Source organism: Ictidomys tridecemlineatus, chromosome 13 (assembly GCF_052094955.1).
Source record: "Ictidomys tridecemlineatus isolate mIctTri1 chromosome 13, mIctTri1.hap1, whole genome shotgun sequence".
Lineage (NCBI taxonomy): Eukaryota > Metazoa > Chordata > Mammalia > Rodentia > Sciuridae > Ictidomys > Ictidomys tridecemlineatus.
Window position 1 is genome coordinate 44,762,728 of NC_135489.1, and position 9,734 is coordinate 44,772,461.

Sequence of the window (9,734 nt, forward strand, 5' to 3'; positions counted from 1 at the left end):
ATTAAAATCCCCTCGGGCTGCTGCAGATCGGGGGTTTAGTATTCTCCTATTTTGACATTCACAGGGGAAAGCAAGCTTGGCCCCAAAGCTTCTCAGTTGACTTGTCGAGCACAGGAAACAGAATTAGTCTTGTTGTGAGGAAACATGAAAAAAGGAAAAACACAAGGGACCCCCCCACCCAGGAGCTGAGGATTTTTTTGAGAACCACCTCCCCAGGAGAACAGAAGTCAGCCACTGAAAGCAGGTAATGAGTCACGAAAGGGCCATGATTAAGACCGTTTCATCAAGGAACAGCCAGGGGATGAACTCATGCACGTGCACGCGCGTGCGCGCACACACACACACACACACACGTGCACACACACACACACACACACGTGCACACACACACACACACACAGAGTTTTGATCTGAAATGTGCCCCATAGACTCATTTGTTAAAGATTTGGTCCCTGGTCCATGATCCTATTGGGAGATGATGAAAACATTAAGGGATGGGGCCTAGCAAAAGAAGTGTAGGTCACTGAAGGTGTGAAAGTGTGACCTTGAAAGGGATATTGGGACCCTGGCCCCTTTTTCATGCTCTTTCTTCCCCTCTATCAGGAGGTAAATAGACCTCTTCCACCATGCACTCCTGCCATGAGGTTTTGTGCTCAGAGCAACAGAGCCAATTGACCATAGTCTGAAACCTCTGAAACCATGAGTCAAGATAAACCTTTCATCACTTTAAGTTGATTATTTCAGGTATTTTGTCACAGTCATGAGAAGCTAACTAATATACACGTATTCAATAGAAATGAGAAGTGATGATAGGGGATTGCATTCAATAATTCGATTCAATAAACACTTTTGGAAACACCTTCTATATGCTAGAGACTGTGCATCTGGCTCAGGGAATAGGGAAAAATAAATGCAACTGTCTCTTCCTCCATGAAGTAAATTAAAAGTGGGCTGAAAGGAATCACAAAGAATTAGGTGGAAAAAAATGCAGATGGTGCAAACATATTGTAGAAGAGAAGGTGTGAAAAAGAGAGTCAAACAGAGGTAGGAGCTAGAGATGAATTGCATATAATGAAGACCTCAGAGAACAACAGAAGCTAGAAGCGTGATTCTTAATAGTGAGATGGCTGGGTCAGGTGGCAAGTTTCTGACCCCCACCCTGACATATTTTACACATTCTAACAAAATCAGATGTCTCGGTTCGCATAGCCATGCATGCATAGAGTTTTGCTGCAACTCTAAATGGAACAGGATGTGGAAGGACACACAAACACAAAGGAGTGGCCTATTTGAGGTTCAAAAACTCAAGTTCTGTCCCTTGGGGAAAAAGAAATCAAGAACATCCTCATGTCCACTAGCTATTCTGTGTTCTTGGGCACGAACCTCATATTGACATTGCCAGTAATTAGAGTTAGCTTGACATGGAAATTGTGTGTATTTATCAAGGACTGAACCGAATAGAATTTACTCTTTAGTACATAGGCACGGTAGGTCACCCATCTCCATAAAACCCTGGTTTGCTTTGTGTGTAGATTGTAGAGATTTAATTCTTAATTGTGAGTTTCTTTACTTTGCAAGTTCCTTTTCTTAATGTGAGGACCTTTTGCATGTAGTTTCCATAGACTATTTTTATCACATATTTACATCCTTAGGAGTTACTTGTTAAAGAGGCAATTAAAGTAAATAGCGTAATCATGTGTTTATAAGGCTTAATTATAGACCCTCATATATAATGACACAATTATGACATCTAATCTTATTGTAAAATTCCTGCTTGAATTTTCAGGACAAAAAAGAATTTTCCTCTTGAGTTTCAGCGTCTCAGGTGTTTTCAGATTTACTTGGCAAATTGCTAAAAGGAATGTATCTGCTTTTGAGACTCAATAAATGGGAATTTTGAGAGCACAGAAGTGCATGAATGTTCGATTTTCAACTTATTTTTAATTTATATAGCTAAAAAAATGACAGGCCTTTCCTGGAATGGAAACTCACTTCCACCAGAACTCATAATACAGACTATCAAAATCAAGCCAGCTATAGTGAATTTTTCTGTTATCCAAGTTCATAGTCATGATGGGATGGGTCCTTTTCTTCATCTAATTTATAACCCTTCAGAATTTGGCTTTGCTTTCACATAAAAGCCTGCTCTGTGAAACAATTATACGTAACTGTCACAACAAAAATGAGAACTACCCTGTGTTCCTATTTCGAGGTTCCCCAATTGTTTTAGGTACATCCTCCCAAGGTTCCAGGAGGTCAAGGTTTAAAAGAGTGGTAGAGTTGGCATCTGAACACGGTTCTGACCGACTCTGGGTTGCACCTGTACCGGGGATGCTTCTGCAGTTTGCTGATTTGTGATTCTCCGACAGCTCCAGTGTTTACTTCTCATTATGGAATCAGTATTTAACATTCTCAGCACAGGAATGCCAAGTGCAGTCTCGTTTCTTCAGTGTCAGATTCCCCTCACCCTGGCGGAGGCCTTTGTTGAGGCTGATTGACTCTGAAGGGAATTTGCCCGTGTGTGGTTTTCAAGGGAGAAAGACCCGGGCAACAGCAGCCAAGCGCAGGACATTGTGAGAACAAAGTCGGTAAAGATGTCACTACACCGGTGACCAGAGATGACAGCGTTTTGAGCCGATGTCTGCTTCTCTTTTAGGCTGTCGATGGTTCTCAGAGAAAGGCACTTGGGCTGATGGCAGGATGTCCAAGCTGGTACCTTCGTGGAAGGTACGGTCCAAACCCCATTGTTCTCATGAAACAGTTGTGTCGTTAGCACCACGCCTGCATTATGTCAAATAGAATTTGTCAGTCATCAACTAACTGGATGCAGTAATTGATCATTATTCCCTGAGAAAGACCAAAAAATAAAAAAATAAAAAAGCAACAATTAAAGAAGCCATGAGAGAATTTATTAAAGCAAGGAAGAGAGGAAATTTCCAAAACCCTTTCATCAAGTTAACTGGAAAGAAATGGGGAGAAATACAGAAATGGTACTCCAGGTCCTTCATTGATTTGCTCGGAGGCAAAGCCCTGAGAAAACAACTGATCAATTCAGGGAGGGATCGGCTGGGCTAGATGCCCCGTCAACATCCCCCTCTACAAATGGCAGCCTGTTAATTGCCGCCGTGTTTGCTGTGAATGAATTTCTTTAATGTTCATTCATTCATTCATTTGCTAATTCATTATTAAGTGTGTTATTCAATGATAAGGGCTATATTACCTAGCTGCTGCTGCTGCATTTGTTCAATTTGTATTGCTAATGCTTCAGAAAACAGAAACAGGGAGAAAAAAAAAGCACATTGAATTTTCTTACAGTTGTAGATCGGGGTGTAATATCAATAACTTTAATGGAAGCAAAGTCGGTGCCCTGATAGGAGCCCTGCTGCTCCTCAAATAAATGGCTTGGCTCCACCTCAGCATTTATCTGCCAGGGCTCGGCTTTATCAGGGCACCAACTCAGATTCCATTAATGTTATCTCTTAATTAGCTATGCGATTAACCTGTGTTACTCCTGCGCCGTAATGAGTGGAAGACAGAACCAGAGAAGTTCAGCTGCCTTAGAATTCCCTCTCCAGAAGCCAAATCATTCTGGAAACCATTCCAGGAAAGGAAGAAAGAAAGAAAAGAAAGAAAGAAAGAAAAAAGAAAAGTTCTGATTCGTTCTGCACTTGGATCCCAGGGCGAGTTTTGTCCTCCTTGGAGGAGGGAATCAACTGGGACCTTATTGATGAGACTTAGACCCTCTTCTAGTGCTTTCCGCTGATGACTTCCTTTCACCTTCAGAGTAGCCTATAAGGTAGGTCTTATTATGATCCCCACTTTACAGAGGAGGAAACCGAGATCCAGAAAGGTCCAATAACTATCCCAAGGTCACACAGCTCAGGGAGGGCAGAGCCAGGATGCAAAGGCAGGAAAAAAGACAAAGAGACTGTGCACCCAGCCATCTCCCTGGGATCCTGAGTACAGGATTCCAGGGCAAGGCATCATCGTTAGAGAGCTGCAGACGCCCCGCGCCCACCCTCTCTTTGAGGCTGGCTTTGGAACCCCAAGACAGCCTCCTCCTCCTTACACCTCTGCGGCAGGGGCGCTCCTGGCTGCTCGCTGCTGAGAAGAGCTCTTTCTGCTTAGATTTTTCTGCCTGTAGAAATTTGCTCTCCAGTAGCTCTCAGGGGAGCCGAGGTTGCGCTGGTGGACTTGGATGGCCCTGAGCAAAAATGTAAAGATGGAAAAATACCTTGACTTGTCTGCCTTCCCATCTCCTTTCTATGTCCTTTGTCCCCTCAAAGCCAGATCCCCTCCCCCACTTCTCCCTCGCACAGAATCGCGGGTCCTCTTTTCTTCTGAACTTATCCCCAAATCATCAGACGTGTCCCGCCACGACAAGCAAAATTGGAGACAGCCTGACGTCACCCAAGCTGTCTCCAGCAAAGACCAGCTGGAGAGCAGCCCCTCTCAGGCTCCACCCCTTTGCCTCCTGGCTCCTCCCCCTTCGCTAGTGTATGGGGCAGGGTGGAGGGGCCCCTGGACCCACAGACTTTTAGAATCAAACCTCACGTTGGTGACAGAGAGAACCCTTCCGGTGAAGCCTCCAGATCACATCATTACAGTGTCTCTTCCTTACCCTGCCCCAAGGAGCCCCAGACACCTAGAACAATATGGAGATTTGTTCTGGCTGCAAAGCGAAGAGGCCCTTCCAACCACCTCCCTTTCCCCTCCTCCTCCCAATTCCCGCTCCTCCCCAGCCTCTGCCTCCTTCTTAATGGAAGTTGTGTTTTCAAATAATGTTTGGCCATCGAACACCCCCCTTTCTTTTTAGAGCATTCACTTCCTTTTACTCCATTCTAGAAACACGGTACTACTTGCACACCCTGGTGCACTTCCAGAACCCTGGGGCCTCATTATTTGCAAGATCAGATTATAATGCTATAATTTAGTCCCATTCCTTATAAAGTGTAGACAGAGGAGAGAAAACCCTGTGAAGGGGTGGGAGCATGAATGTTCCATTTTCTGGATAGATGTCCATCCATCTGCAATCCCTTAAGATGTCAAAGTCATCGGTAGAAATGAGCACTTCTTTCTATGAGTGGGTTCACTTTACAGCATATTGCTTATAGGTGATGGAAGTGATCACTGCAGAGCTTCTTAATATGAAATATAGAAAAATTGGAAATAATCATCTTCTGGCCAAATGCAAAAGCAATCACTAAAAGATTTGAGAAAGATCTTTTGTTGTTGTTCTGTTTAAGGGAACACCCAACAGTTCTGCCAGGAATTTATCTAACTCTTGAATATGTCTCTATTGCCTTCTTCTACTTATGTTCCCAGGGAAAACATGAGAACCATTTCCACTTTACAATCGGTAGTTTGCAGCCTTTTCAGGCAATGCCAGAAAACAGTGTTTCAACTGGAATTTAAGGAGGAAGAGGAAAAGATGAAGAAGATAGAGAGGAGGAAGAGGAGGAGGAAGCTGGCTCCATCACACAGAGAGAATATCCAACACAAAAAGGCACTTCAGTTTCACATTTTGATTCCATTTCCGCCAAAGTTTGCGGGTGGGGTATAGACACATTTGATGATATGGTCAAGATGGATCAAATTCATTTCTAGCTAATGGAGAACTTTGAATAAGCAAAGTGTTGCCTGTTTGAAATTTGCATAGGGCATTAAAACCCACAACTCTCGTGTGTGTGTGTGTGTGTGTGTGTGTGTGTGTGCCTTCCCAAAGACTCAAAGAACAGTTTATCATCTAAGACTTCATTTTCAAAATAATGTCTTGCCTAGGCAAAGGCATTTTCTGTGAGAGGCTGAGTCGGATTTTAAGGAAACATTAATGACTAATGGTGAGTCATCCAGTTTTGTGGCTTGGTACAGTAGTTTATATTTATGCAAGAGCTTAAAATTCAACTTTGAGCAATGTCCACAGCAGGGAAGAACAATTAGTAAATTCATTAATTGTGCTTTTGTGTACACTTTTATTCTCAAGGCTAATTATTTGTTTAAATTATTTTGCTGCTATCAAAAGTGTTACCACATGAAAATATTTCAGCTCAGGTTTCTGGTATGAAATAGAAAGCTGAGGTAGTTCAGACATTCTTTATGAAATGTAATCAGCTTGCATTTGCTAATGACCGGTACTCAATGTGGAGCCTTTTATTTTAGCAAATGAGCAGTTAGTTTGGGGATATAAGTGTTCAAAGAATAGTGATTCATGCCACTGCTTATTCTTCCTCCCTGATGTGGACAATGGATATCTTCCATGTGTGACTTTTAAATATAATCAAACTCTGGTGTACCATAAGTTGGAATCATGCAGTTTTATGCAGAGTGATGCTATAAAAGGAATATATCAGTTGCCAAGCCAATATTCCAGTATACATAATAAAAGTAAGGGCTTCACTTTTCGTGGAAAGGCATGAAAATCTCCTCTCCTCTCTTAATTCTCTGTGTGTCTGGGTTTAGCTAGAAGATGAACCAGCTGCTAGGGGATCCGATTCCTCTCAATCTGCAGCTCCAGGTGTGTGGCCTGAAAAGAGATTGATGACTTTGACTTTGTGTAGTTGCAGCCAGTTTCCTCCATCAGGTACAAGGGAGGGGCGGTGCAAGCCACGGACAGCCAGCCTGCTCTTGTCCAGCATCTTCCCAGTCTGGCTCAGCCCTCAGGGAGATGCATAGAATTGTCCTAAGGAGAATGACATGGACTCACTCAACATCTCCCAAGTCCTGGGTCTGTGGTTGGTATTTAACCAATAGGTTTTAATCACCATCATTATTTCCATTTATCAGAAGAGAAAATGGAGGCTCAGCACATAGATTGCCCCAGAACCCCCTGGCTTCAATTCCAGTGCCTTCCCATTATAGTGTTGCTTTCTTGGCATCTAGCATGGAGCCTGGCCGTAACGGATGCTTCATTCATTCATTCATTCATTCAACAAATACTTATTCAGGGGCATACTATATCTCTGGGGATATAGCACTAAGCCCTAAACAAATTAGATAGAGATTCTTGCCTTCAGAGATTTTGGTGATAAACAGATGAATGTAGCCCATGTTAGTGGTATTTGTTGCATGCCGGAGATTTGAACAGATGCAGGCCAGGCCTCTTGCAATGGAATGGTGGACTTGTCACCAACTCACAACCACATGTGAGTACCTGCTGTGGTAACAGTTTCCACCCCAAGAGAAAAACAGCCAAGGACATGAATCAAGCCCTCAAGGGGGAGAAGCAGGAAGTCTTTGGCTCCAACTGTCCCAATTATACTGAAAGCCACTACAGAAAAAGTGGGAGGGGTGGCCCAGATCCATTCCTCTTTACACATTCATGCAGGATTACAGTACCAGGCTACCTATAACCCCAGCACATGGGAACAATGAACTCTGGAAGGTTCTTCTGCTACCACCCAGGAAGTTACAGCTTCCCCCCAGCCAAGGGAACTAAGGAAGGGCTGCTACCATCCCCAAATATCAGGCAGAACAGACGTGGTTTTGCAGGCTGAAATTATAGAGAAAGAAGATCTGTCCATAACTCCACAGGGGCTGGTTTATTTTTTAAATGTTTGTGTTCTGAGTCTGGTCACAGCTTCAAGTCAGTTCTGATCATCTCAGGAATTACAGATGGGAAGGACCTATGAGGTCATCTCTCTGAGCACTGCCTGTGGAGGATTCATCTCCACACAATACTTCCAGAGCACTTTCCCCAGCCTAGTTGAGATGTCCCAGAGGACTGCGCTTCCTCCCTGTCCCTCAGGAGCCAATTCCAAAATCCACACGCAGTACATTTTAGACTAAAGATGCGGCCTGGATGGGGGTCTATTTTTAATTATCCAAAGCATTGAACAGAAGCCTCGTGTCATAAAAAATTGCTGAGGGCCCTCTCCTTCTCCCCACGGTGCCTTCCCACCCTGCAAGGCGCCGCTCTCAACTGGGAGGCCCCAGCCCTGTGGCAGGTTTTGGAGGACATGGGGAGGTGCCAGGTGTCAGGACTGGCGCAGCTCAGCAGGGTGTGCCGCAGTCTCGGGTTGGCCGATCATCCTCAGCACACGCGACTAGGGAAACGACTCTCTAAGCAAAGCTGCCGTTCATGTGGATGCCGCCTCGCAGAAGGTTCATTTCTGAATCCAATCTGCCTGCTCGCCACCCCTCCAAGGCTTACAGCAATCATCTATGTGCCCAAAGATTCAGTTCCAACATGTTCATCACAGTGTTGTTTATGATGGGAACAGCTCAAACATGATCCCTGCCCAGTGGCTTAAGCATGAATAAGCCAGAAGATGTCCAGAACATTACAGAAGCCATTAAACATGCTAGGTCAGAAGAGTCCTAGTGATACCATGTTTTCACACAGAAGTTGAGTATCCTTTATCCAAAATGGCTGGGACGGGAAGCGTTTTGAATTTTGGAATATTTAAATATATACGTGTGTGTATATATGTGTGTGTGTGTGTGTGTGTATGTGTGTGTAAAATGAGTGATATGGGAGATATGATCCAGTCTAAACCAAAAATTAATTTATGATTCACATACACCCTATATATATATATATATATATATATATATATATATAAACTGAAGGTAAATTTCATGCAATATTTTTAGTGCTCTTATGTTTTAACTGATACCTGTTACAGGAAGTTAGGTGTGGAATCTTCCACCTGTGACATCATGTTCGTGCCCAAAAGGTTTCAAATTTTGGAGCATTTCATATTTTGAGGGGTGAGGGATATTCAACCGGTACTATTAAGTGAATAAGATGGGTTACCTATAGTGGGTATCATACCCTACCATGAAGAAGGGAATATTGCCATGATTATCTCTTGGTAAAGGACAGACAGGTGATCTTTTCTTCCCTACTACTTTCACCTTTTTCTACAGTGAATATGTGTGACATTTGCCATTAGATATAGAAATGTTGCTTTAAAATATAAGTGTCCCTTTCTTTTTAATTGCTTCATTTCTCATGTTCATTGTTATGAGGATCCCTATAATCAGAGGAAGAAATGAGAAGACAATTAGTCCCTCTCTCGAAAGCTAGCTGCTGGTAGCCTGGGTGTGAGCCCATCTCTGGGAGTGCGAAGCTGATGACAACAGCCAGCTGTGAGTCAGTCCCGTGGTAGCCCCAGCATTCATTTATTAAATGGGCTTCTGGAAAATTCAGAGGGTGAATGCCCTTCCCACTTCAGAGAACACAGTTTCATGCTCATCCAAGGAAATGAGAAAATTAACCTAGGATTTTCTGCTATAACATCAAACATTCGGAGCCAAAAAGGATCTCAGTGAGTTTCTATATGTAATTTTGCAGCATATTTTCTCTGCAAAGGGGAAACAGACACCTTCAGGGTCCAAGTGTCTTATTGTTTTACATAAAAGTAATGTTGGCTGAGCCAGCATAGACCCTGAGGTTGACCCTACCTCCTTCTTCCTCTGATATCCTCTCTCCTCTTTGTCTCCCAAATTTCTACTCTTACTTTGTGGTCTGACCCAAATATCACCATTTTAGTGACTCTCCACTGACTTATGGGCAGGTTTGCTCATGCTTCTCTCTTAACATTGTCTCTTATACTTAATTGCTGAGGGCCATTGCCAAGTAAAAATGATGCATCGAAATTTCCTTGCCAGCGTACCCCATGTTGCTTAGAGGAAGGACTCCTGGAAATGGACTTGCCTTGGACATTCGCTGTGACATTACATGTATATTTGATAAAGGTGACCCTGCTCAAGGACCAGGGTGGATCCAGGTT

The 9,734-nt window shown here is 43.4% G+C and overlaps 1 long non-coding RNA gene across 1 annotated transcript; it reads right to left on the reverse strand.

The window, feature by feature from the left end:
• Positions 1-1,921: 1,921 nt before the first annotated feature.
• On the reverse strand, positions 1,922-4,727 carry LOC144369833 (uncharacterized). Its single transcript, XR_013429628.1, has 3 exons — positions 4,555-4,727; positions 4,070-4,204; positions 1,922-2,781 (listed from the first exon to the last, which is right to left on the reverse strand). It is a non-coding gene; the product is annotated as an uncharacterized LOC144369833 (long non-coding RNA).
• Positions 4,728-9,734: the final 5,007 nt, after the last annotated feature.